This window comes from Molossus molossus, unplaced genomic scaffold (assembly GCF_014108415.1).
Source record: "Molossus molossus isolate mMolMol1 unplaced genomic scaffold, mMolMol1.p scaffold_m16_p_15, whole genome shotgun sequence".
NCBI lineage: Eukaryota > Metazoa > Chordata > Mammalia > Chiroptera > Molossidae > Molossus > Molossus molossus.
Window position 1 is genome coordinate 34,325,866 of NW_023425350.1, and position 25,462 is coordinate 34,351,327.

A 25,462-nucleotide genomic window follows, 5' to 3' on the forward strand; every position below is an offset into this window, starting at 1 on the left:
TCTCCCTCTCACTCTATCTGAACAAAAAATAAAAAAAAATGTCCTTGAGTGAGAATAAGAAAAAAAAAAAAGAAAGAAAGAAATATGTCGTTGGTATTTTAATGGGGATTGCATTAAATCCATATACTTCTTTGGGTAGTATGGACATTTTAATGATGTTGATTCTTCCAATCCATTAACATGATATATGCTTCCATTTAAAAAATATTTTTCTCTATTTCTTTTTTCTGTCCTGTAGTTTTCCAAGAACAGGTATTTTACCTCCTTGGTTAAGTTTATTTGTAGGTATCTTAGTTTTTTGTTGTTGTTGTTGCAATGGAAAATAACATTGTGGTTTTTTTTTTAGTTTCTCTTTCTGAGTGCTCATAATTGGTGTATAAAAGTGTCATCAATTTCTTGATGTCAATTTTGTATCCTACTACTTTGCCGAATTCATTTATTAAATCTAGTAGATCTTTGGTGGAGTCTTTAGAGTTCTCTAGGTGCAATATCATGTCATCTGCGAATGATGACAGTTTCACTTCCTCCTTTCCAATTTGGATGCTTTTTTATTTTTCTTGTTTCACCGCTGTGGCTAAGACTTTCAGAACTGTGTTGAATAAGAGTGGTGAAAGTGGACATCCTTTTCTTGTTCCTATTCGTAAGGGAAATGCTTTTAGTTTTTGCCCATTGAGTATGATGTTGGCTGTAGGTTTGTCATTTGTGGCCTTTATTATGAAGAGGTGTGATCCCTCTATTCCCACTTTGCTGGGAGTTTTTATCAAAAATGGGTGCTGGATTTTTGTCAAATGCTTTTTCAGCATCTATTGATATTATTGTATGATTTTTATTTTTCGTTTTATTTATGTGGTATATTACATTTATTGTCTTGCAATTTTTGTACTAGCCTTGTAACCCTGGGATGGATCCCACTTGGTTGTGGTGAATAACTTTTTTAATACATTGCTGGATCTGATTTGCTAATATTTGTTGAGGATTTTGGCATCTATGTTCATCAGGAATATTAGCCTGTACTTTCCTTTCTTTGTAGTGTCTTTATCTGGTTTTGGGATTAGGATTATGCTGGCCTTATAAAAAGAGCTTGGAGGTTGTCCTTCCTCTTGAATTTTTTTTGGAATAGTTTGAGCAGAATAGGTGTTAGTTCTCTGAATGTTTGGTGAAACTCTATTGTGAAGCTATTCCATCAGTAGACGGGATAAAATAAACTGTGGTACATTTACAGAATGGAATACTATGCATCTGTAAGAAAGAAAAATCTCTTAACCTTTGAAATGACATGAGGGACCTGAAAAGCATTATGCTAAGCAAAATAAGCCAATCAGAGAAAGACAAGTATCACATGATCTCACTTATTTGTGGAATATAATGAACAAAATAAGCTGATGAACAAAATAGTTCCAGAGACATGGAAGTAGGGAATAGACTGACAAATCTCAGAGGGAAGGTGGCAGGGTGGGGAGGGATGGAGAGATAAACCAAAGAACTTACATGCCTATATGAATAACCAGTGGTCATAGACAACAGTGTGGTGAAGGCAGGGGGGAACAGTAGTAGGGAGGAGAGTGTCAGTTGGGGGGGAGGATGAAGAAATCAGTAATACAACAATAAAGATAAAAAAAAAAAAACAGAAAAAAAAATATTTTATTTTAAAAATATATATAACAAAGTTTTTTTATCTTTATCTACATATACTGAAAAATATGCATAGAATGTAATATATATTTCTATGTATCTCCTATTAGTTTAACAAATATTAGCTTTCAATTTATTGCCTTTGGTACTTTCCCTTAAACAAAATTTGGCTGATTTCAACAGAAGACATCTTTTGAATGTTGGAGGAAATAAGATTTGAACCCTACTGCTACTGTGAATTTTTTCACCTACTTTTGCCTTAAATAGAAAACCTGGCAAAAGCATCCATATTAATACATAGAGTGAGTCTAGATGTGTATATATACTGTCAGACTTGAGCTTTCTATTTTCCTAACGTGTAAATAGAAAAAAAATAGCAAACATGGCTCTCTCTCTTTGTATGCTTAATAATATAAATACTAAAAAAATAATCACAATAACACTCTAATGGAAGACATTTTCATTGATGAACATGCTGATATACTCTAGCTAAACATTAGACACTGACTATGTCCCCATTCGGAGCTAGTGCTTCTGCAAGTCAGTAACTGTTCCTTGGCTGAGCTCCTACTCTTTTGATATCTCAAATAGTCATGTAAATGGTTGCGTGATGGGCTGGACAGATGACTATGGGTATGAAAAGCTCTCTCAGCCTGTTACAAGCTAATTTTAGCTATTAGGTTTTCCTATCATTCTGTTCCTCTAATCTGTACCCTCCCCAGGCCCCTGAATCTAAGTCATCAAACCCAAATATTTAAAAGCATTATGATCCTACTTGAAACTATGTACATTTTAATTTTGTATGAAATTCATATGGACAACCTAACAGTCCAACTTGGCTCCAGACAGTATCATAATAATGTACAACATAGCTGAAGAAGGAATTCCAATGTTTTCTAATTGGCCTTCATAGAAAAATGAGGAAAGACTTTCAACCTACTAAATTATTCAGTGGTAGTATGCATTCTCTAAACGTATTACTCTTGACTAATCTATAGTTCTAAACATAAACATTAGAATCCGAACTAAAAATGCAGTAAATAGAGCTGTCTTTATTAACAGTAGCTATAAAGAAACTTCCATTTTAATAATTCACTGGCAGTGACTATATATTATCAAATTTATTTTGATAAAAAGTTTAACAAATAAAATAAGAAAAATAGATCTAACTAAAATCGCATTTAGTACTCAGACTTAAGGACCATGTGAGGACAAGTAATCACATATTTGTGGTTAATTTCTTCACACATATTCCTGTTTTTAACACTTTTGCAGTAAATTAGATAGGACTACTAAATGTGTTATGGAAGTTATGTCAAGGATCATATATTACTCCACTTAGTTTTTGCACTATTATAGTTTATAAAGAATATGCAAAAGTAATAAAAGTAAAATCTGATGCAAAATATCTCTGGGTGTAGTTTTTTAAACAGAAAATTTTTAATTTGGTCATTGACCTCACTCATTTTTTAATTATTAACAGTTAGAGATTACTTCCCATCATATAATCCAACACTTTTTCTATCTTCCCAAAAGTTTAAATTACTGCATTCTCTGACACAGTTCTCTCCTCTCCTCTGGAGGCTTTCAATGGGTTCACTTAATAATGAAGCTTGTGCAACAATACTAATCACAAAAACTATAAAGAGTATATATCGAGTTTTACTATGTTTTGGGCATTGTGGTAGGAGCTTTATTTGAATTGCCTTTTATAAAATCTTCACAGCATCTGTACAGAGTTACAATAATTAACTCCTCTATCCCTGGCCGGTTTGGCTCAGCGGTTAGAGCGTTGGCCTGAGGTCCTGAGAGACCCGGGTTCGGTTCCCGCTAAGGGCATGTACCTCGGTTGCAGTTTGTCCCCGGCCCTGGTTGGTCGTGCGGGTGGCAGCCACTCGATGTGTCCCTTTCACATCGATGTTTCCCTCTCTCTCTGTTCCTCTCTCTCCCTCCCACTCTATCTGTACAAAAAATGGAAAAATGTCCTCGGGTGAGGATAAAAAATAAATAAAATAAAATAATTAACTCCTCTATACACATACAGAAACTGAAACCTAGAGTAATTGAAAACCTGACCTAGGACCAGTATTCATACACAGGCATGTGGCTCTGGTGCCACATATCTAGCGTTTTAAAACGTTAGTCAGATGTTATACTCCTGCTCAGAACTTTTTTTTATCAGTTTCTCATCACTCTTGAAAGAAAATCCAGGTCCTTGCTGCATCCTATAAACTGCTTGGTAACCGCAGTCCCTGGTTCTCTCTGGCTGCACCTCGTCCAGTCTCCCACTCACTCACTCTCCTTTAGCTACAGTGGATTCCCCCAATATGTGAAGTATACTCTGACCTCAGGCCCTTTGGCTGTTACTTCTGCCTGAACCAATTTGCCCTCATGTATTTGCTTGACCCACTTCCTTACCCAATTCATGTCTCTGCTCACATGACATACAGAGAAGAATTCCCTCATCTCCTCTAAAACGGCACGTCACACCTGCTTTTTAGCTTTATTTTTCTATTTTGGACTTAGTATCTGCCATTATTTTGCATAGTTGTGTTTTTTTTTTTTACAAAATTGGAAGCTTCAAAAGGACAGAGACTTTGTTCACCGCTGTATTTCTAATGGCTAGTATGTACATGGCATGTGGTGGGTTGTCAACTAACGTTTGTGGAAGGGAGGGAGGGAGGAAGGGAGGGAGGAAATGAAACTAGAGATCAAAAGCTAGATAGATGTTTTAAAGCCTGACCTTTTGTTCCCAACTCAAAGCCCCAAATCAAATTCCTAATAAAATAAAGTGCAAATGTGTGCACGTGCGCGTGCGCACACACACACACACACACCAAACAGACAAACAAAAACATGACTGTAGTTCTAAGTCAAAATACAACCAATAATGATTCAGGAAAACTTTTTTCTCAAAGCATATGATTATTGGATATCATTATATCTACACATATAAAATTCACATCTGGGTTAAAGTAAAAATATATGACATTTATAGTTATTTAATTCCATAATGCTAAGCAGTTCTGGGAATTAATTATTCTCCTTTGAAAGTGATTGCAATTTGACTCCAAGGTTGTATATATACTATGCTAGACATTTGCTGGAAAACTACGATATTTAATCACTATCCAGATGTTTTCAAAAAAACACCCAGATGGCAGCCATTATATCTGAAAGATCCTGTTTGGGAATTTTTCAGAATTATTACTAAGCTAAAACTTCTATCCAATGCATCAAGCCAAATGAGAATAAACAGTATTCTTTTTTTGTTTTTGCTTTTCTACCCGATCTTTCTTTTTTTCTTCTTTTCTATTTCTATCACACTAAATCAGCCTTCTCAAGTTTCATAGGTAATATTGTAATAAGTAGTCTCTCAACTTCTCACACTTTCATTCCCAATCAACTCTACAAACTGGGCCCAAATGGAAGATGCACTGTCTTTGTTTATAAAGCCTCAGACTCTCCATTGCTTTCAGGAGAAATTTGAAATTATTTAAACTAGCCCTAAAGGCTCTTAATAATTTGACACTACCATGCCTACTGAATACTATCTTTCAGAATTTCCCCCAAAAAGAAGCAACTATATTCATTGTTCCATATAACCTAAACAAGAAATAAACTCTTAGCTTAGATTAAAATATGGTGATGTAATAACTGCCTCCAGAAATCCCAGAGCCTTAGCACCAAACAGATTAATATCTCTTTATGGTTGTAGGTCCATCGTGGCTTAGCTGTGATTGTACTCCATTACATTGTCACTCCAAGACCCAAGCTTCTAGAACTGTCTTAAACATTTCAGCATAAGACTGTGCAGGTCACAGGGTCAAGCCTGCCATCAATGGGAAAGTGTAGTATCAACCTCTTCAGAGAGAGGCAGTGAATAATTTCAGCAATATAGTCTAGCTTAAGGAAAAAGTTATTCTTTCTTTTTCTTTTTTTTAAAGGAATATATCAAATTGCTCAAAGAAAAGATAGAATTGTCAGGCATATTCTCCCGAGGCCCAGCCCTTTTAAAGCAAGGAACATGTTTTCACTGTTGGCGATTTCTTCATTTCTCTGACTCTTCTTCCTAACTCCGCCCTATAGGACTGAGCATCATATTTTCCACATAGGACACATTCTACACACAGGTCTAGTTTGGAGTGACTTTACATATCAGCCCATGCTAAGATGTTGTGTTTGAAAATTGTATTCTTGGTGAGTTTTTTTTCTCCTTCCTTCCTTCCTTCCATCCCTCCTTCCCTCCTTCCCTCCTTCCTAATTTCTTCTCAAATGAAAATAACTTCTACAAATTAATAAGAAAAATATATAATTTATATTTACCAATATAATATAAATTTACCATTTGGTAACACATATGACCATTGAGTTCACTTAAAATAAATACAAAAGGCCAATAAACTTGTAAAAATATGCTCAACTACAATTGTTATTAAAGAAATTCAAAACAAATTGGTATAGTTTTCTACCATTAAATTTGTAAAAAATTTAAGAATTTAGCCCTGGCCGGTTTGGTTCAGCGGTTAGAGCGTCGGCCTGCGGTCCGGAGAGACCCGGGTTCAGTTCCCGCTAAGGGCACGTACTTTGGTTGCAGTTTGTCCCCGGCCCTGGTTGGTCGTGCGGGTGGCAGCCACTCGATGTGCCCCTTCACGTCGATGTTTCTCTCTCTCTCTCCCCCTCCCACTCTATCTGTACAAAAAATGGAAAAATGTCCTCAGGTGAGGATTAAAAAAAAAAAAAATTTATAAGCCAGTGTTAGGCAGGTATATAGAGAAGTAGGTACTGTTGATAGCAGTATATATTGCTGTAACCATTTTAGAATCCATTTTGACAATATCTACAAAACATTTAATGCATATATATTTTGACTCATAGCTAGTAAGATAATTATAATATGGTTGACAAATCATCCCAAAATAAATAAACCAGGATATTTACTTTAATCTGGAAATAACATAGTCCTGGAAATAAAAAAATAGGAGAGAGAAAAAATGGCGGTGAAGTGAATGGAGGGACCCAGACCGTCTCCCAAGACCAAACTGGATTTACAACGAAAACAAAGGCAAACCGTCAGGAAAGGGCAGCTGAAGGACACCTTGGAGGACCACTTAACCAGAAACACCCACTCTGTCCTGGTAGGCTTGCGAGGACGGGAGAGGGGACCAAGAGCCCAGGGTCCGCAGCGGCCTGGGCAGGGGCCAGGGAACTAGAGGGGAAGTTAACTCTACCGTCTTTCCTCCCACCGCACGGCCTGGAGACCCTGTAGCCGGCTAGGCTAGGCTCTCTGCTGAAGCCGCACAGACTCGCAGCCGGCTAGGCTAGGCTCTCTGCTGAAGCCGCACAGACTCGCAGACCCCAGGCAAATCGGTGGGACCGGGGAACGCGGTGGAGAGTTAACGCTACCGCCTCCCTCCCTGCCGTGCACGGCCTTGGAAACTCTGCAGCCGGCTAGGCTAGGCTCTCCGCTGGAGCCGCACAGACTCCTGGCCCCCAAGGAACTGGGCGGGACCAGGAAACTCGGAGGGACCGGGGAACTAGGCGGAAAATTAATTCTACTGCCTCCCCTCCTGCCGTGCAAGGCCCTGTAGCCGCTGAAGCCGCACAGACTCCTGGCCCCCAGGCAACTCGGTGGGACCGGGGAACGCGGCGGAAAATTAAGTCTACCGCCTCTCTCCCCGCCGCGCACGGCCTGGAAACCCTGTAGCCGGCTAGGCTAGGCTCTCCGCTGGAGCCGCACAGACTCGCAGCCGGCTAGGCTAGGCTCTCTGCTGGAGCCGCACAGACTCGCAGCCGGCTAGGCTAGGCTCTCTGCTGAAGCCGCACAGACTCGCAGACCCCAGGCAACTCGGTGGGACCGGGGAACGCGGTGGAGAGTTAACGCTACCGTCTCCCTCCCTGCCGTGCACGGCCTTGGAAACTCTGCAGCCGGCTAGGCTAGGCTCTCCGCTGGAGCCGCACAGACTCCTGGCCCCAAGGAACTGGGTGGGACCAGGGAACTCGGAGGGACCTGGGAACTAGGCGGAAAATTAATTCTACTGCCTCCCCTCCTGCCGTGCAAGGCCCTGTAGCCGCTGAAGCCGCATAGACTCCTGGCCCCCAGGCAACTCGGTGGGACCTGCGAACGTTGCACGGCCCTGGAAACTCTGCAGCCGCTGAAGCCCCACGGACTCACGGCCCCCAGGGAACTGGGCGGGACCAGGGAACTTGGCTGGAAATTATTCCCACCATCTCCCTTGCCACCCTGCATGGGCCCTCCTAACGCTATAGCCTGCTAAACTCTCCGCTGGAGCCACACAGACTCCCGGAGAACAGGGGACTTGGCGGGATTAAAGTGGGTCCTCTCTGGTGCATCCAAATCCAGGAGAGGGAGCCACAAACAGCAAAACACAAACACCCACTGGGAAAACTTGGCAGACTCCAAAGCCCACTGTGATAACCAAAATGGTGAGAAACAGAAACAAAAGCCAAATGAAAGATCAAGAGACCTCTACAGAAGATGAAATAAATGAGGTGCAGTTAAGCAAGTTAACAGAACTAGAATTTAGAGCCATGATGTTGCGGAAGCTCAACAGCATGTGTAAGGACATGAGCAACATGAGTAAAGACATAGAAATGTTGAAAATAAACCATCTGGAAATGAAAAACCAACAGGAAGAAATGAAGAATGACATATCAGAAATGAAAAACACACTGGAAGGTCTAAAAAGCAGAGTAGGGGAAGCTGAGGACCGGATCAGTGAATTAGAAGACAGGCTAGAAGAAATCAACCAATCAGAAAACCAAAAGGAAAAAAAGATTAAGAAACAAGAAGAGAGCTTAAGAGAATTGTGGGACAACTGGAAACGTAATAATATTCGTATCATAGGAGTCCCTGAAGAAGAAGAAAGTAAGCGAGGGCTAGAGAATATATTCAAAGAAATAGTGACAGAAAACTTCCCTAATTTGGTGAAGGAAGAAGGCATTCAAGTTCAAGAAGCTCAGAGAGCCCCAAGTAAGAAGAACCCAAACAGGCCCACACCAAGACACATAGTAATCAAACTGCCAAAAATTCAAGACAAAGAGAGAATCCTAAAAGCAGCAAGAGATAAGCAACAGGTTACCTACAAAGGAACCCCCATAAGGCTCTCAGCTGACTTCTCACAAGAAACATTACAGGCTCGAAGGGAATGGCATGAAGTAATCAAAGTCATGAAAAACAAGGATCTGAATCCAAGACTACTCTACCCAGCAAGGCTATCGTTCAAAATAGAAGGTCAAATAAAGAGCTTCCCAGACAAAATAAGGCTAAGGGAGTACATTAGCACCAAACCAGCACTGCAAGAAATGTTAAAAGGACTGCTGTAATTACCAGGAGAAATGGGAAGAAAAATAGAACCACACTAAACAAAAATGGCAATAAATAAGTACATATCAATAACCACCTTAAATGTAAATGGACTGAATGCTCCCATAAAAAGACACAGAGTAGCTGATTGGATAAGAAAGCAAGACTCATCTATATGCTGTTTACAAGAAACCCACCTCACAACAAAAGACTCACACAGATTGAAAGTGAAGGGATGGAAAAAAATCTTTCAAGCAAATGGAAAAGAAAAAAAAGCTGGGGTAGCAATACTGATATCTGATAAAATAGACTTCAGATTGAAGGCCATAACTAGAGACAAAGAAGCCCACTACATAATATTGAAAGGATCTATCCAACAGGAAGATATAACATTGATAAACATATATGCACCCAATATAGGAGCACCAAAATATATTAAAAATCTTCTGGAGGACTTCAAAGGAGAAATCGATAGCAATACAATCATAACAGGGGACTTCAACACCCCGCTCACATCACTGGATAGATCCTCTAGACAAAAAATTAGCAAGGAAACAGAGACTCTAAATGAAGCACTAGACCAAATGGATTTAATAGATATCTACAGAGAACTACACCCCAAAACTACAGAATTCACATTCTTCTCAAGTGCACATGGAACATTCTCAAAGATAGACCACATGTTAGGGCACAAACTAAGTCTCTACAAGTTCAAGAAGATTGAAATTATAACAAGTATCTTCTCAGACCACAATGGTATGAAACTAGAAATCAATTGCAAGAAGAACATACAAAGACATTTTAACACATGGAAGCTAAATAGAATGTTATTAAACAATGAATGGGTCACCGAGGAAATCAAGGAAGAAATCAAAAACTTCCTGGAAACCAATGAAAATGAGGACACAACAATACAAAATCTATGGGATGCAGCAAAAGCAGTTCTGAGAGGGAAGTTTATAGCACTACAGGCCTACCTCAAAAAAGAAGAAAAATCTCTAATAGACTACCTAACCTCACAACTTAAAGAACTAGAGAGTAAACAAAAAGAAAACCCCAGAGCAAGCAGAAGAAAAGAAATAGTAAAGATCAGAGCAGAAATAAACGACATAGAGACCAAAAAAACAATCCAGAGGATCAATAAAACAAAGAGCTGGTTTTTTGAAAAGATAAACAAGATTGATGGACCCTTAGCTAGACTCACCAAGAAACAAAGAGAGAGAACCCAAATACATAAAATCAGAAATGAAACAGGAGAGATAACAACTGACCCTACAGAAATACAAAAGATCGTTAACAACTACTATGAAAAATTATACGGCAACAAATTCGAAAATCTAAGCGAAATGGACAAATTTTTAGAAACACATAGCCTCCCAAAATTGGATCAGATAGAGATTGAAAACTTGAACAGACCAATAACAACAGAGGAAATTGAAGATGTAATCAAGACTCTTCCAGCAAACAAAAGCCCAGGCCCAGATGGCTTCACAGGGGAGTTTTACCGAACATTCAAAGAAGAACTAATACCCATTCTCCTCAAACTATTTCAAAAAATTCAAGAAGAAGGAAGACTGCCAAACTCATTTTATGAAGCCAGCATAACTCTAATTCCAAAACCAGAAAAAGACACAACAAAGAAAGAAAACTACAGGCCAATATCCCTGATGAACATAGATGCCAAAATCCTGAACAAAATACTAGCAAATCGAATCCAGCAATACTCCAGAAAAATTATCCACCATGACCAGGTGGGATTCATCCCAGGGATGCAAGGCTGGTACAATATTCGCAAATCCATAAATGTGATACACCACATAAATAAATTGAAGAATAAAAACCACATGATCATATCAATAGATGCTGAAAAAGCCTTTGACAAAATCCAGCATCCATTTCTGATAAAAACGCTCACCAGTGTGGGAATTGAGGGATCATACCTAGACATAATAAAGGCCATATATGAAAGACCTACAGCCAACATCATACTCAATGGGCAAAAACTAAAAGCATTTCCCTTAAGAACAGGAACAAGGCAAGGATGCCCACTTTCGCCACTCCTATTTAACATAGTACTGGAAGTCTTAGCCACAGCAATCAGACAGGAAGAAAAAATAAAAGGGATCCAAATTGGAAAGGAGGAAGTGAAATTGTCATTATTTGCAGATGACATGATACTGTACATAGAAAATCCCAAAGACTCCACCAAAAGCTTGCTAGACTTAATAAATGAATTTGGCAAAGTAGCAGGATACAAAATTAACGTCAAGAAATCGATGGCATTCTTATACACCAATGATGAACTCACAGAAAGAGAAACTAGGCAAACAATCCCATTTACCATTGCGGCAAAAAAATTAAGATACCTAGGAATAAACTTAACCAAAGAGATAAAGGACCTATTCGCAGAAAACTACAGATCTTTGAAAAATGAAATAGAGCAAGATGTAAAAAAGTGGAAGAACATACCCTGTTCATGGATTGGGAGAATTAACATCATTAAAATGTCCATATTACCCAAAGCAATCTATAGATTCAACGCAATCCCCATCAAAATACCAACGGCATACTTCAAAGAATTAGAACAATTACTTCAAAAGTTCATATGGAACCAAAAAAGGCCTCGAATAGCCACAGCAATCTTGAAAAGGAAGAACAAAGTTGGAGGGATCACAATACCAGATTTCAGGTTATACTACAAAGCCACCATAATCAAAACAGCCTGGTACTGGCACAAGAACAGGTATATAGACCAGTGGAACAGAATAGAGAACCCAGAAATGGACCCTAGGCAATATGCTCAATTAATATTTGACAAAGGTGGCAAGAGCATACAGTGGAGTAAGGACAGCCTCTTTAATAAATGGTGCTGGGAAAATTGGACAGCTACTTGCCGAAAAATGAAACTAGACCATCAACTTACACCCTACACCAAAATAAACTCAAAATGGATAAAAGACTTAAATGTAACCCATGAATCCATAAAAATCCTAGAGGAGACTGTGGGCAACAAAATCTCAGACATAATACGCAGCAGAATTTTTACTGACACATCACCTAAGGCAATAGAAACAAAGGAGAAAATGAACACATGGGACTACATCAAACTCAAAAGCTTCTGCACAGCAAAAGATACAATCATCAAAACGGAAAGGCTACCCACTGTATGGGAGAGCATAATTGCCAATGATATATCAGATAAGGGGTTAATTTCCAATACATATAGAGTGCTCATACAACTCCACAAAAGGAAGACAAAGAATCCAATTAAAAAATGGGCAGAGGAACTAAATAGACACCTCTCCAAACAGGACATACAAATGGCTAAGAGACATATGAAGAAATGTTCATCATCACTAATCATCAGAGAGATGCAAATCAAAACAACAATGAGGTATCACCTCACACCGGTCAGAATGGCCGCCATCAACAAATCATCAAACAACAAGTGTTGGCGAGGGTGTGGAGAAAAGGGGACTCTAGTACACTGTTGGTGGGAATGCAGACTGGTGCAGCCACTATGGAAAACAATATGGTGTCACCTCAAAAAATTAAAAATTGAACTCCCATTTGACCCAGTGATCCCACTTCTAGGAATATACCCTAAGAAGCCTGAAACACCAATCAGAAAGAATATATGTACCCCCATCTTTGTAGCAGCACTATTTACAATCGCTAAGATCTGGAAACAGCCCAAGTGCCCATCAGTAGACGAATGGATTAAAAAGCTGTGGTACATATACACAATGGAGTACTACGCAGCGGTAAGAAAGAAAGATCTCTTGTCCTTTGAGACTACATGGAGGGACCTGGAAAGTATCATCCTGAGTGAAACAAGCCAAGCAGAGAAAGACAAATTTCATATGATCTCACTGATTTCTGGAATATAATGAACATAACAGTTTGAGGACAATCCCCTAAGGAGTGGGGAGCTGAGAGAGGGATGAACAACAGAATTTATATGCATATAGGCATGAACAGTGGACATGGACAACAATCGGGGGAAGGGGCGGGGAGGGAAGGGGGAGGGGGGAACCACTGGGGGAAAAAAGGAGAATCATTTGTAACAAAAATTAATCAATAAACAAACAAACAAAAAAAATAGGACTACCTAAATATTCTTAAGGAATAAGAAATAACAAAAATCTAAAACCATCAATAGGAATACACCATACAATAATAGATTATGCATTTAAAAAAAATACATATATCAACTCTACCAGCATGTATGTAAATATTTCTAAGACATATTAATGTGAATAAATAATACATACTCAAACATGCAAATATATGATGGCATATACATAAAATTACTTTCTGAATATATATTTATATATAGACACACACACACACACACACACAAAACAAGTAGTGACAACAGTGGTCTTTTTTTTTTAATTTTTAATTTTTTTTGTTACAGATGTTTCTCCTTTTTTTACCCCATTGACACCCTCCTCCCTCCCCATCCCCCCCCCCCCATCCCCAGCTTTGTTGTCCATGTTCATTGGTTATGCATACATGCATATAAGTTCTGTGGTTTATCTCTTCCCACCCCCCCACCCCCTCATCTGAGGGATGTCAGTCTGTGCCCTACTTCTATGTTTCTGGGTCTACCGTATTCCTCAGACTGTTATGTTATATTCTGTATATAAGTGAGATCATGTGGTATTTGTCTTTTTCTGCTTGGGTTATTTCACTTAGTATAATACTTTCCAGGTCCTTCCATGTCGTCTCAAAGGATAAGAGATCGGCAGGTGATGACAGAATATTTTTACTTTTTATTTGTATATTTTTGTTTTTGAATTTTTAAAGCATAGTTTGATTTAAAATGATATTAAAAGGGATTATTTGTGGGTGGTATTTATGGGCCATTATTATATCTTGTTACTTTTGTCTGTCTTTAAAAAGCTAGTAGTGTTATAAATATGAAAATAGATATATTTCTGTTTCAAAAAAACATAGATTCATTTTTTAAAAAACAGGCAACTGAGAAAACAAAAGAATAATAAATTAGCATAGAATCTCACCACTAGGACCACAGTCTTATCAAAATATGTAGCATGTGGAAGAATAACGAGCATCTATTACAGATCAGTCATGGAAGGTGAGCAGTGATCAGGAACTGGTGTTATTACATCCCTGAACACAGAATACATACACCTTGTACTTCTGGTTTACCTGATCAGGAAAAAAAAAAAAAAAAAGGTGGAATATGGGGTGGTGGGACAGACAGCTTTGTTTAAAATAGCTAAATCTGAGGTACAGATTTTGTTTGCATTTATCAGTATTCTATGAAAAGCATCTATGCACGTATAGATGGTACTCAGGTATGACAGGAAATGTGGGCAAATATCCCTTGAATAGACTGAAAATATGTTAGAAAGGTCTGTTCCACCCCAGTGTCTCACCTAAGAACATCCAACTCAGCAAATTATAGTTAAGCACCACCAATTTATCTTCATTCCCTGTGATTAAACATGGTGATTTTTGTTAAAGCTCAAGTAGCCCCTAGTGGGGCAACATATCAAGTTGTTATGAGTCACTGGGACCACAAAGTCGATTTGTTTATATTTTTTCCAAAAAGCATTGACTATTAGCTTGAAAGAAATGGTAAAGCTGAAGGGAGGTGGTATTAGTTAAAATAAATAGAGAAGCTTTTTTGTACATTTTTGGTCATAGTATTTCTACTTCTTGCTACTATTACAACCATTATTACAGAAAACATTTAATTTTTTTCTGAAAAATTAAGTCATTTTATTATAGCCATGACTAATCCTATTGTGTTTCCCTTTGTCATTTTCTCACTTTCATTAGTGTCCCTTTGTCTGGGTAGGTAGATGAGGAATTAGAACAATGCACATTTTATTTTAAGCCGTGCATTGTGCTGACAGTGAATCTACTGAGCTTCTTGCTGTGCCAAATAAAACCAATGGTTAAGAGGAACTTACTGAATTAGGGTTGGTGGGAGCACATCCAGGCCCACCCACTGAAATGCGACCACCACATGAAATCCAGAGATTTCTGACAAATAGAGATAATTTTGAATAATACTGCACACCTTGCCTGGTTTGGAGCATATGGTGGTGGTTCTGCATTGCCAAGAAAATAATGTTTCTGTCTGCATATATTCTAATGGTTCACGCAGAAGCTTTACCCACATGTGACTCACAGAAACATAAGAAGGTCTTTGCTGCACCATGCTGACAGAATTCACTGCAAAGGCTGATATTCAAAATAAAATCATCAGGAGTTGCATGGAATTAATCTGATGCCAGAGCCGCAAAAGCAATTCAAATGCATACAGTATTTCTAAAGACCATGCTTTTGTGTACTCATAAATATGAAATGCTAACAACCAATGTCATTCAATTGGTTGAATTTTTTTCATGAAATTGAGATTTTTTTCCAAAAGTGTATATTTTTCTGACTGATTTCAGACATATTTGTAATGAATAATTTTTATTTCTAAGTATGGGTTTCTCTCCACTGTTAGAAAATACTCACTTTAAGGGGACAAATTAACTCTTTAATTTATCCTGTTCAAAATAATAAAATGACATGCACATTCACTCCTTCCCTTTCAACGCTTCCGCTCAATCTCTCCTTCTTAGTATAACCCTTCTGTGTCTCTAATGTCCTCAAACTTCTCAGTCTTCTACTAACCCCAACCAGCAATCATTGCTCTGGCAGTGCCTGATGAACCTCAACTTTCCCAATCACTTCTGCCTTATCAAAACACAGCTACACCATCTCATCTTTCAAGACTCTCCCTCATTAAAGACACAAACAGCTCATTTTATCCAGTCATGACAAATTTGTGAGCGAGAGATTTAACCTATTTTCTTCTCTGTTAGTCCAATATCATTGTGATAATGCTGCATTAACACTCTATTCCTTGAACCCATTGGCTTGTAACAATAAGCACTTATTTTTCTTATTGAAAGATCTGAGAATCAGCTCAAGGATTTTCATTGGCTCTGGGCTCTGATCAGGTCTATATCTGCTTCACCTAAGTCATTCTGGGGCTCAGGCTAAAGGGACGGTGGCTTTCTGAGACATGCATTTCTCATAACAACCAGAGGAAAACAAGAGGCCAAGCCAAATTGTGAAAATGCATGTAAGGTCTCTGCTCACAGTGTACAGAAGTATTTCTTTAGCAAAAGCAATTCATATGACCAAGTTCAATATAAATGGGATAGTGAAATATACTTCACCCACTAGAGTGCACTGGAAGGTCACATGGTAGAAAAATAGTGAAGAATTGAAAGTCTGCATAGCTTCCAAGGGAATATATTTGGTCTTTAGTGGGAATTTACTAGAGGTAATACTGTAGCTTATGTGGAAATAGAATTTGTATTGGTGAAAAATGCTTGAAACTTTTTAATGTGAGAGGCAGTTGAAGGAATGTAGTATCCTATGAATCACATCTGACAAGATATTCTTCTATTTCATCGATCATATAATAAGAATAAAATCTAGGGCTTACTATGTGACAGGCACTGTTTTAAGTGCTTTTCATATGTCAACTCATTTAATTATCACAATAATCCTATATATTAGTGACTATTTTGATTTTCTTTGACAAGTTAGGAAACTGAGGCATAGAGAGATTAACCATTTAGTAAGGTGTGTATGCTAAACTCCAGATTCTATGCTCCTGAGAGACTGAATATACAAATGGACAATGGCCAGACATATACAAAATATTATATTTTACATTTATAGAATATATAAATAGAGCTCTGACTCACGACTATCAGTAACTTTCACAGGAAACTAACCTATTAGCTACAATATCCATTCTAGAAAGTCAGACTACCATAAAACAGACTTGTAGGAAGTCTGACTGCTATCTCTAGCCCAACAATAACCCCTGTATCATAGAGGTTATGTTACCTAAAATGCCTATGACTTGACAAGTTCAAAAACTTTTGTCCACACTTCAAATTTAGGACCAACCAGAGAAAGCCAAATGCACATCCTAACCAGTCACATAGGATGCCCTATTTCTATTTAGCCCACCTCCAATCTGAAGCCCTCCCGTTTTATCACTTTAAGCTCTCCCATTTCTCTGCCTGCCTTTGAGTCTCTGCCAAAACACATAATGGTGGCTGACTTCCTTATTGTAGCAAGCTGAATAAATACCTTTTGCTTTTCTCATTTGGTTAGTCTTTATTTTCACATAACCAGAACAGTATCCATCATTTATAATACAGTTGAATGTGTGCATATCTAACATAAATACTAAGACTATATTTAACATTACTGAAAGGGCAATAATCAGTTCTTTTCAGTACATAAATTTGGTAATAGGGCCAAAATAATGCTTGATCTTTAGAGAATAATATGGATATATCTATAGAAAGTTCAAATTAAAGATAATTATAGTAACAGTAATGGAAAGTCTAAGTCAATGATAAGAACAGAGATAGTAATAATAAAAACAATAGCTATTTTATTAAGCACTTATAACTATAATATACATGAAAAACATTAGTTTCTTGCATATTCAGATTAATTATATGAGATAATTATTGAGATTATCTCCATTTACAGATGGAAAATTGAGGCTTGAAAGCTTAAGCAATTAGCTTTGTTGCTTATTGTACAAACAAAACTTAATTTTGGCAGTTTAACTCCAAAATTTAAGTGAAATTGTGCTTAGCACAATGACTGAAACACATTAGGAAGTCAACTTAATAAATACTTATACCAAAAAAAAAAAAAAAGAATGAATTAGTAAATAATCAAGACAGTAAAACGTACACTGATGCTGAGAACCCTTGGAACTTAGGTCTTCCTCAGGTCCTTTTTTTCTACATGCAATTATTTGTGTTCATCTACCTTTTTGAATATGTATAAAACTGTATTTTCCCAATTAGATAAGAATATCTTACAAACATGCAATCATTTTTGCTTTTTCTCTAGGCTTTAATTTAACTGTGTGCATGCTGCGAGCACTCAGCCAATGCTGGGGAGAAGCGGACCCAGGATTCTGTGCCTGGGTCTCTCCCCTAGAGCTGGTAAATCTATCACTGACTGTTGATTGCAGTGACTCGGGCCTCTCCCCTCATCAAATCCAAAGGCCCATTACCTCCCTATTAAGCAACCATCAAATCTTAGTTGAATACTCCGTGTATGTGGAAAGTTATGGCTACGAGGTGACTTCCCGACAATCAAGTCTCTTGAGAATACTCTCAGGAATGAAATGTTGGAAATAACCTGTTTTTCAATTCTGCAGCAGGACAGTTAAGGGATTGTAATCTTGAGGTGTATGTGAACTACAAAGCATAGTCCATTTTCTTCAAAGACCTTGAGATCCATTGTAAGGAGACAATGAATAACAACTTACAAAAAAATTTCACTGATAAACACCAAAGCAATGACATGAAGAATGTATTCAAGTAAAACTTATTTAAATTCTTTTTTAAATCTGCAAGGAAAAGATAAGATTGGCAATTATTAAAAATGGCTATCGGTATATTTAAAGACAAGGGAGAGAAGAACATTTCAGTCATTAGGAATAGTGTGGCCAAAAGCACAGTGTAAGAAAAGTAGGATGTGTAAGGTGTATGAGTCCCGTAGGAAAAAAGGGGATTTAATGCAAGGAAATAGTGGCCCTCATTTCCGTTGTTCCTTCAGTGTACATGAAGAATGTCTGGTCTTTAGTGGAAGATCAAAGAGTAATGGGAAATAACACAAATGCTTATTTTGGACCCAGAACTTCCAAATGGCAATTCTATAATTTACATTTTTAGAGGATGAGTTATCACAACTAAATACCATTTAGTGATGATGTCTGCTCTTGTGACAACACGACATTTTTATAAATAACACATTGTACCATCCTGCACTGTTCCAAGGGAAATATGCCTGCTGTTCACCCCATTTCTTTCTTGATACCTCACTGTTTTACCCCTCAATAAATTATGTATTATTTCATGGGTTATGTTCACAGCTTCCCCCCCCCCCAAAAAAAAGGCCATGACAAAGTGAAATCCGTCTAGTAGACCTTTGAACTCCTAGTTCTCATTTCTGAAGACTCATGGGTAAGCTCAGAGCCCATATCATCATAAAACTAGAGGATTTTTTTTTATTTTTTTTACTATTCTGCCATTTACTAACACATTGAGATCATCTTTTGGTTAGTTCCCCCACCCCTTTTCTTTTCTACTTGTGCTATGACATTTCTCTTACATTAAGCATCTTTCTATCATTATCTCCAGATTTGTTTTCTGGGTTTATTTTCAGTCCCTGGCCCTTATGCACCGTTGACTATTAAAGTGCTTCCTTCAGGAAACGGAGACTGGAGACCCAAAACTGGATGTGGCCTCCTCCATTCACACAGGTGTTGCAGACTGGAGCCTGAGAGATGATTGGGTGCCCATTTTTCTTGTTGACAAAGAGTTTCAACAATTGTTACTCACTGCCTTTTTTCACAGTAAGTCCCTGTGCTAGGCACTCTGAGGGTACGAGGATGACAAAGATACGGTCCTCGCCATCAAAAACTGTATTCTAATATGAAAGATCAGGACCTAATTATATCAGAGTGAAGGGTTTTGTAAGAGACATGGAGATAAAGGGCAATGGGAATTCAAGGACGAGGAGGATTATTTGTTACTGACAAGGGCCAGTCGTGCTTTCTGAAAAATAAAATGCAGTATTTTACTTATGTCCTAATGGTTGGGCAGGAAGCACATTACAGTAAATGAGTACACTCAGACACCTTGAACTATAGTGAATGACTAATATCTGTCATAGCCTCACCCTCTTTTCTCCATCCTCGTAATGGTTCTATTTAAGTTCATTGCAGCTGATCCCAAGGAGTCCAAACAAATATAAATCACAGTTTAAAATGAACTGCCTAATTAATTTCAGGGTTTTACTTCTACTCATATTGCCTATAACTATTCCATTCATTTGGATAGCTGTAGAAAAATAACTTAAAAAATAGTTCAGTAAGTCATGGTGCCAAAAGTGCCTTTCCACTACACCACCCCAGTTCTCTCATTTCATCCTAAATCTTAAATTTGCCTTAGGATTCTAACAGCACTTTAGTGAGCATGAAATGTGATTATAATTATGAAATTAACTGGAAAAGGAAATATCAGCTTACTAGATATGTTATTCTAAAAGAGAAATACTTAGGAATGGGGTGGAGGAACCTCCAACTCAGAAATGCAAAGATTCTATGAGGATGTGAAAATCATTGTCTCTCTACTGAGACTTCTTTTCTTTGTTACTTTTCTGTTGCATTAAATATATGTCTATAATATAAAGTAGACTAAATTTTTCTATTTCAAAATTTCTAATCATGAGAAGTAATTAATCTTATAATAGCTATAATTCTAGATACTCAAACTGCCATTTTTCTTACTGGTTATTTAAATTTATCTAACATGTATTGGGATACTGACAATAAGCAGTCCAAATTTTAATTTAAATAGTCTGTAATCTTCTTAGAAAAGAGAACAATCTCAATTTGTAATAAAACACTGTGATTTTTTTAAGGTATATATATTGCTGAGTAATAAATTATCAGTGGTTCACTAATGACCATATTAAAGAAAAATTACTATTATAATTTTATACATTATAAAAATATTTTAATTTTAAAATTATTTTTCTTTTTTTGATGCACAGCTTTTAATTTATTTTTCTTTTTTTCTGCTTTATCGAGATATAATTGACATATAACATTGTATAAGTTTAAGGTGTACAATACACTTGTATATTGCAAAATGATTATTACCATAGTATTAGCTACAATCTGCATCATATCACATAATTGCCATTTCTTTCTTCTGGTGAGAATATCTATGATCTACTCTCCTAGAAACTTTCGAGTATTTTAGATAGTATTGGAAACTATAGTCACCATTTGAATATTAGATACCCAGAATTTACTCATCTTATAGCTGGAAGTTTATACTCTTTGGCTAAATTTCCCCTTTCCCCAACCCCAGTTCCTTGTAAACACCATTATAGTCTTGTTTATTTGACTTGGGCTTTTAAGATTCCAGATATAAGTGATATCATACAGTATTAATCTTTCTCTCTATGACTTATTTCACTTAGCATAATGCCCTCAAGGTCCATCTATGTTATCACAAACAGCAGGGTATTCTTCACTCTCATGGCTGAATAACATTCCAGTACATAATACTATATTATATATAACATTATATATTATATCTTCTTTATCCATTTGTCCATTAACAGACACTTATGTTGTTTTTATATCTTGGTTATAGTGAATAATTCTGTAATGAACGTTGCAGTTCAGATGTCTCTTTGAAAGCCTGTTTTCATTTCCTTTGAATATACATGGGTACGCAAAAACAGGTTTATAGTTGTTCATATGGAGAATAATACAATAATTAATAAATAATAATACAGGAATAAGCTGTGTTTCAAGTACTCACAACTCTAAGTTGCCCTACTTTTGCCTACCCTATATACCTCGAAGTGGGATTGCTGGATCATATGGTAGTTTAATTTTTAAACTTTTGAGGAACCTTCATACTGTTGCCATAGTGGCTATACCAACCTACATTCCCACCAACACTGCACAAGAGTTCTCTCTTCTTTATATTCTCACCAACACTTGTTATGGCTCTCTCTTTTATAGTAGGTATTCTAACAGGTGTGCAGTGATATCATTGTTGTTTTGATTTGCATTTCTCTGGTGATTAGTGATGTTGAGCACCTTTTTATGTGCCTGTTGACCATCTGTATATCTTCTTTAGACATATGTCTATTCAGATCCTCTAATCCATATTTTCATTGGATGGTTTGGGTTGATTTGTTTTTTGTTTGTTTTTTGGTGTTGAGTCGTATGAGTCCTTTATATATTTTGGATATCAATCTCTAAGCAGATATATGATTTGAAAATATTTTCTACCATTTCATAGGTTGCATTTTCATTTTGTTGATAGTTTTCATTGCTGTGTAGAAGTGTTTTAGTTCAATATGTTCCGTTTGTTTATTCTTGCTTTCACTGCCTTTGCTTTTGGTATCAACTTTTTAAAAAATTATTGTCAAGGAGCTTATTCTCTATGTTTTATTCTAGGAGTTTTATAGTTTCCAGTTTATGTATAAATCTAATTGATTTTGTGTCGTTTTCGTGTATGGTGTAAGATAAGGATCCAGTTTCCTTCTTTTGCAGACAGTCTTTCATTTGCCCCAATATCAGTTATTGAAGAGACGATTCTTTCCCCATTTTATATTCTTGGCTCCTTTGTTGTAATTTAACTGACCATATATGCATGGGTTTATGTCTGGGCTCCAATTTCATTTTGATTGATGATTATCTGAGTATAATGTGCTGCATCAAAGAGTTTTGTTTATATGTCAGTGCCTCTAAATCATCCTGCACATGTTGTGACAGTGGGAGGAACATTTGGGATATTTTTTATTACTCACATGAAATTACTATAATAGTGAGATAGAAATGTGGGAAACCTTTTTAGTCCCACAGGGACAAATTAATCAATTTCTTGGTTTATGTTACCTAGAAAATCTATTTTCTACTAAAAAAAAAAAAATGACCAAGAGCTAAAAGGTATATTAAAAGTTAATTTTTCAAATGCTAATATAAAATATTCTCACCTATTAAATTTTCCATGATTACAAGGAGAAACAATGTTTCAGATACTTCGAATAAAACTGAGAATTAATGAAGATCTTAACCTCTATGTGCTGTTTGGCTAAGAGCTGCTTACACAGGCAAAATTATGGTAATTTTCAATTCTGAGTCTTTGTTTCTTAAATATATATTTTAAACAACAGCTAGGCACATTTTAAGAACTGCATCGAGGAAGCCATCTGTGCATTTTTATATCGGCCACTTAGATTTTGTTAAATTTGTCCGTTGCTAAGCTATGGTTTCTCAGATCATTGGAAGGTAACTTTCAAGGCCAAAAGCCATTGTGGTTGTACGTGAAAATATACCAAATGCCTGTTGCTGCTTTAATATGCAGTGAGAGAAAATAAAAGTATAAAGCATTTAGAAAGCTGTGTCTACATATAGCTTCTTAAATCTTACATAAATGTAGAGGATTTAGTTAGTCAATTACCCATATGATATTGTGGCCTATAGGCTACCAAGTCCTGGAGGGCTGCCATCACCTTTCATATTGATCTACAAATGGCATTTGGTAAAGGTCATGCTCCCCACCCTCCACTCACCACCCCCACCCACTGCCATTATACACTTGCTAGCTCTTGGCTGGTTTATTACTGGGAGTACCTGGTAGATGTCATAATTTTATATAAAGTTAGCCCAGGACACATGGATTCTTCTTAGCCTGGTTTGTACTTATGTGCAACAGAAGAGGCAGTGGCAATCAGACTTGTGTCCTCAGCTTGCCTTTGAAGTGTGCTTCTCTTCAGTCAGGTTTAAATAGCCAACAAAGTGTTTTTTTAAGCTAAGCACACTGTGCCAGGTTTCTGACCCAAGACTCGGTTCCATATAATTTCTTTTTCCTTTTGCATGTGGCAAGGATGCTTAGCCTGCTCAGGATTTCTAGCAAATGTTTCCAAACTTTTAGTTCTAAGTACTCAAGTTTGTCCTCAGTGAAAATTCAATTTGAGTTTTTTGTTTTGTTTTGTTTTTTGGATAATTTACCTATTTTTATTATTATTATTATTATTATTTTATCCTCACTCAAGGACATTTTTTCATTCATCTTCAGATAGAGTGGGAGGGAGAGAAAGAGGAAGAGAGAGAGAGAGAGAAACATTGATGTGAGAGACAAACATTGACTGGCTGCCACCCACACAACCCCAACCTGGGTGGGGACAAACTGCAACAGAGGTTTGCGCCCCTAGTGGAAACCAAACCCAGGACTCTCAGGTCTGCGGAGCGACGCTCCAACTGCTGAACCAAACCGGCCAGGGCTTTATATTAATTTATTTTTGTTACAGATGTTTCTCCTATTTCCCCATTGACACCCTCCTTCCCATCCGCCCTCCACTCTATCCCCAGCTTTGTTGTCCATGTCCATCAGTTATGTGTATACACATATAAATTCTGTGTTGTTGTTTTTTTTAAAGCTGCTACTTTATCTTTTTGTTCTTTATTGTATTTCATCTTTTCTTATTGTTGTTAATGTTGTCCCTTGGAACTGAGTTGCTTTTTTCTAATTATGACTGGTAAATAGCAACACCACCACTAATAAGTAACCCATATTGAACTTATGTAATATGTATAACATATTTTTTCTGAACTATTTGAGATTATATTGTAGCACCTAAATATTCCAGTGTGTAATTATTAAGAACAAGGACACTTTCTTATATAACTACAGAACAACTATCAAAATCAAAGAATAGCATTAATGCAATAATATTATCTAATCGACAAGCCTTAAATTTCACCACTTCTTTCCATAATGGCTTTTATAGTCCCCCCCCACCACCACCCTCACCCCAAGTTTCAGTTGAAGATTCAATTCAGGATCACTTTTGCATTTATTTGTTATGTCTCTTTTATTCCTGTAATCTGGCATATTTTCTCAGTCTTTTTTTCTTTTATGATTTTTACATTTTGAAGAGTATAGGTGAATTATTTTATAGTGTGTTAGGGTTTGTCTGATGTTTGCACATAATTAATTTCAGGTTTTAAATATGGGGACCAGAAATAACACAGAGTGATGTGTCCTTCTCAGTGAATCCTTTCCGGAAGTACGACATGTCAGTTCATGCCGTTACTGGTGGTGTTAACATAGATCGCTTGGTTAGGTAGTTAGTGTCTGCCAACTGTCTCCATTAAAATGTTCTATTGATGCCCAGCCGGTGTAGCTCAGTGGATTGAGTGTGGTCCCATGGACTGAGAGGTCCTGGTTCTATTCTCAGACAGGGCACATGCCAGGGTTGCAGGCTCAGCTGATCAGTGTTTCTCTCCCACATCGATGTTCCTATCTCTCTCTCCCTTCCTCTCTCTCTAAAAAATCAATAAAAACATATTTTTTATAATTCTGTTTATTTTCTTTGTAATGAATAAGCATTTTGTGGGAAGATACCTTGAATCTCTGTAAATATGCTCTTTCCTCATCTAACATTGTACTTCATAGTTTTAGCACCCATTGATGATTCTTGCCTGAATCATACAATTTGACCATGACAGAAGCCAAGCAGTAAATTTCTTCTACATTTATCAACTAGCATTTTATTGTAAAAAAAAAAGAGACTTTCTCTCTCCATTTGTTTATTTATATAATGACATCAGCACGGATTCATGGACTTGTTTTAATTCCATGCGTAATATTTTGAGTGATCACAGAAGTGTTGCATGAGATCTCCTTTCAGGAGAATCTGAGAATGTATGTGTCTGACAGCCTCCTGTTGTCGCCTTTTAGATCCACCACTGTGGTTACACCAAAGCCACGTTCTCACTGAGCTTGTTGCTGGTCAATATCTGGGCATGGCAGAGGTACAGTAGTTAGGCCATTTATGCCCAGTGCTGGATTCCTGTAAAAAGGCAATCTTCCCTAGGGCTCC